Genomic DNA, 4,700 nt, shown 5'->3' on the forward strand with positions numbered 1-4,700 from the left:
AGCATCAGTTGGGATGCATAAAATGGAAAGGTGGAACAAAGTTCACATCACTGTATTTATATCAGACATAAGGTGTTTAGATTTTATCCTATAGTAAATGGGGAGCCGTAGATGGATCTTAGGCAGAGGAGTGGCATGATCAGATTTGTGTTCTGATTCTACTGTGGAAGATGGACTGAAGAGGAGAGACTGAAGATAGGGAGACCAATAGGAAGTAGCTGAAGAGATCCGGGATACAAGTGATAATATCTATCCTCAGGCAAGGGTAGTTAGAGTGTTAAGGAAGGGATGGATTTATGACTGAATCACAATACACTTGGTTATTGATCAATTGGACATAAATGAGATTGAGAAATGTGAAGAAAGAGTGGAAGTTAAGAACCCAGATATAGAAGTCTCTTGACTCTTGTCCAATGCTCTTACATTTCTTTAAGTTGTTTAATTTTCTCTGATGCTGCCCTTAGTTTGTGCTGGACCTCTTCCATGGCACAGAGGCCTGCTCTTTTAGTGACGTATCCTGTGTCTCCTCCTTTTCTCCATTATTTTACTAAGGGGCTCTAAGCTGGGAGTACAACTTCTCTCTTTCCTTTATGTCCAGAGGTGCTCATTTATAGAAGTACTCCTGGCGGTTGGCCATCACTTACCCAGGAACTCCTAAGGCCCTTGGGTGGCCTGGGCATGGGCACAGGAATTGAGGAAGGTGCCAAGACCCCATTGCTGTCTAATGGCACAGTTCTCTGGGATCCAATTTTGTGTCTCTGTGGGAAATCTCTGCAAATACTGTGATTCCAGCCACCCTGTGGGCTTTGCCCAAACAGAGAGTGCTTTTGGCTGAGCCACCACTCCTTCCATTTCTAAACTTTGTGTATTTCAAGGGAAATCTGATCTGGACCTTTCTGATTCATTTACACTTAAATAACCCAAGGACTCTGTTGTAAGAGTAAACTCAGCTCCAAAAATGTCTTATAAGATTTAGTTATAAAACTCCCTAAGATTTTGTGAGCTAGAATTTTTTTTACCCCCCTTCTCTTTGAAACAAGATGTTGTGACTTTGCCAAGAGTAAATGGATTTGCAACCTCAAAGGGGTCGTGTTTGGTTCAAGAGTCAGAAATCATGAAGTTCAAAGGCCCAAATGCATTCTTCAAGAATTGGCAGAAAAGAACCCAAGTGGATGGGATAAATGATAAATCTAGGAGGAACTTGGTGAGGGGGTGACAGGAAGCATTCATTCTACTCTTTTGGTTCCGTGTCCCAAAGCCTCATGACTTTTGTCTCTTAACTGAGAAAATGGAGTTATGAGAAAGCACACTCCTACAAGAGACCAGGAAAATCAGGCAGAGAGACAACTCCCATTTTGAGTAAGTTCCTGACTGTTTACAGAATGCTTTTCACAGTGTTTCGTCTCACTTAGTTAATCCTCCAATAGCCCTGTGGGCTAGCAATAATCATCCCCATTTTCCAGAGGAAGAAAATGAGGTTTAGAAGAGAGGAAGTGACATATCCAATGCTACAGAACTGTTTTACAACAAAGTCAGGAATTCTCTTTAATGAAATTCAGACTATATTAGGCTAGGGAGAAGTAAGATGTGGAAACTTACCTTGGGCTGCTGACAGCCAAGAAGGCGACTATAACGGAGTTTCTATTTATGAAACTCTCCTTGATGAACCCCAGCTAAGAGTTGTCCCTTGCTTCATTGAAACTCCATGAGAAGTTTGATCATGCATCTCATAGAACATATATAACATTTTCCCTTTGTTTTATAGTTATCTGTGTATTTATTTTATAACCTTCATTCTCATTTTTCTTCATATTTCACTAGACTATGAGCATCTCAAAGACTGAAATGTGTCCTGCTCATCTTTCTGCCCAGTGTCTAGTTCAGTGTCTAGCACAAGATAGAGTAATCTGTCAGTAAATGTTGAAAAGATAAATGTGCAGAGGGTGGATATGTGAGCATGTCCAGACACCAATGTATGTGTATGTTGATTTGTGTTTGTGTGGGTGTGGAGATAAATGCATTTTATAGAAATATAGATTTTGGTGGGGATGAGTATGTATTCATGTGCATTAAAAAAGTGGGGTGTGGGGGCTTGAGGAGGTGGCTGGCAAGAAGCCATGAGGGACTGTGCCATGAGGAACAGTGCATCCCAGCCCAGATACTACACTTTTCCCACAATCTTTGCAATCCACAGACAAAGAGATTCTCTTGGTTGCCTACACCATCAGGGCCCTGGGTTTCAAGAACAAAATTGGGCAGCTGTTTGGGCAGACACCAAGATAGGTGCAGGTTTTTTTCCCCCCAGTGGTGCCTGGAATACCAGCAAGACAAAACCATTTACTCCCCTGGAAAGAGGGTTGAAGCCAGGGAGCCAAGTGGTCTAGCTCAGTGGATGTCACTCCCTAGAAGCCCTGCAAGCTAAGATCCACTGGTTTGAAATACTCGCTGCCAGCACAGCAGTCAGCAGTCGACCAGGGATGCTGGAGCTTGGTGGGGGTAGGGGCATCCGCCATTACTGAGGATTGAGTAGGCAGTTTTCCCCTCACACTGTAAACAAAGTCGCCTGGAAGTTTAAACTGGGCGGAGCCCATCACCGCTCCACAACACCGCTGTAGCCAGACTGCCTCTCTAGATTCCTCCTCCCTGGGCAGAACATCTCTGAAAGAAAGGCAGCAACCCCATTCAGGGGCTTGTAGATAAAACCTCCATCTCCCTGGGACAGAGTACCTGTGAAAAGGGGTGGCTGTGGGCACAGCTTCAGCAGACTTAAACTAAACGTTCCTGCCTGCTGGCTCTGAAGAGAGCAGTGGATCTAAAAGCAAGGCGCTCAAGCTCTGCTAAGGGACAGACTGCCTCCTCAAGTGGGTCCCTGACCCCCGTGACTCCTGACTGGGAGATACCTCCCAGCAGGTGTCAACAGACAACTCATACCAGAAAGCTCTGGCTGACATCTGGTGGTGCCCCTCTGGGATGAAGCTTCCAGAGGAAGGAGCAGGCAGCAATCTTTGCTGCTCTGAAGGCTCTGCTGGTGATACCCAGGCAAACGAGTCCTGGAGTGGACCTCCAGCAAACTCCAGCAGACCTGCAGTAGAGGGGCCTAACTGTTAAAAGAAAAATGAACAAACAGAAAGGGATAGCATCAATATCAATATAAAGGATGTCCACTGAAAAACCTCATTCAAAAGTCACCAACATCAAAAGCGAAAGTTAGATAAATACACAAAGATGAGAAAAACCAGTGCAAAAACACTGAAAATTTCAAAAACTAGAATGCCTCTTCTTTGCTAAAGGATCACAACTCCTCACCAGCAAGGGAACAAAACTGAATGAAGAATGAGTTTGACGAATTGACAGAAGTAGGCTTCAGAAGGTGGGTAATAACAAACTCCTCTGAGCTGAAGAAGCATGTTCTAACCTAATGCAAGGAAGCAAATAATCTTGCTGACGGAGCTGGAAAACACAGCATGAGAACTTCGTGAAGCATACACAAGTATCAATAGCTAAATCAATCAAGTGGAAAAAAGATATCAGAGATTGAAGATCAACTTAATGAAATAAAGCATGAAGAAAATATTAGACAAAAATGACTGAAAAAGAAGGAACAAAGCCTCCAAGAAATATGGGACTATGTGGAAAGACCAACCCTGTGTTTGATTGGTGTACATGAAACTGATGGGAATAATGAAACTAAATCAGAAAACGCTCCTCAGCTTTTTATCCAGAAGAACTTCCCCAACCTACCAAGACAGGCCAACATTCAAATTCAGGATACATAGAACACCATGAAGGTACTCCTTGAGAAGAGCAACCCTAAGACACATAAACTTCAGATTCACCAAGGTTGAAATGAAAGAGAAAATGTTAAGGGCAGCCAGAGAGAAAGGTCAGGATATGCACCATAAAAAGCCCATCAGTCTAACAGTGGATCTCTCTGCAGAAACTCTACATGACAGAAGAGACTGGGGGCCAATATTTAACATTCTTAAAGAAAATAATTTTCAACCCAGAATTACATATCCAGCCAAACTAAGCTTCATAAGCAAAGGAGAAATAAAATTCTTTCTACAAAAGCTCTTGAAGGAAGCACTGAATATGAAAAAAAAAAAGGTCCCAGTCACTGGAAAAACATACCAAATTGTAAAGACCATTGGCACTATGAAAAAACTACATCAACTAACAGGCAAAATAACCTGCTAGCATCATAATGACAGGATTAAATTGACACATAACAATATTAATCTTAAATGTCAACAGACCAAATGTCCCAATTCAAAGGCACAGACTGGCAAATTGAATAAAGAGCCAAGACCCATTAGTGTGCTGTATTCAGGAGACCCATCTCACGTGCAAAGGCACACATGGGCTCAAAATAAAGGGATGGAGGAATATTTACCAAGTAATTGAAAAGCAAAACAAAGCAGGGGTTGCAATTCTAGTCTCTGATAAAACACACTTTAAAACAACACAGATCAAAATGACAAAAAGGGCATTACATAATGGTAAATGGATCAATGCAACAAGAAGAGCTAACTATCCTAAATATATATATACATGCATCCAATAGAGAAGCACTCAGATTCATAAAGCAAGTTCTTAGAAAACTGCAAGAGACTAGACTTCCACACAATAATAGTGGGAGACTTTAACACCCCACTGTCAATATTAGACAGAGCAATGAGACAGAAAATTAACAAAAATAT

This window comes from Pan paniscus, chromosome X, assembly GCF_029289425.2.
Source record: "Pan paniscus chromosome X, NHGRI_mPanPan1-v2.0_pri, whole genome shotgun sequence".
Classification (NCBI taxonomy): Eukaryota; Metazoa; Chordata; class Mammalia; order Primates; family Hominidae; genus Pan; species Pan paniscus.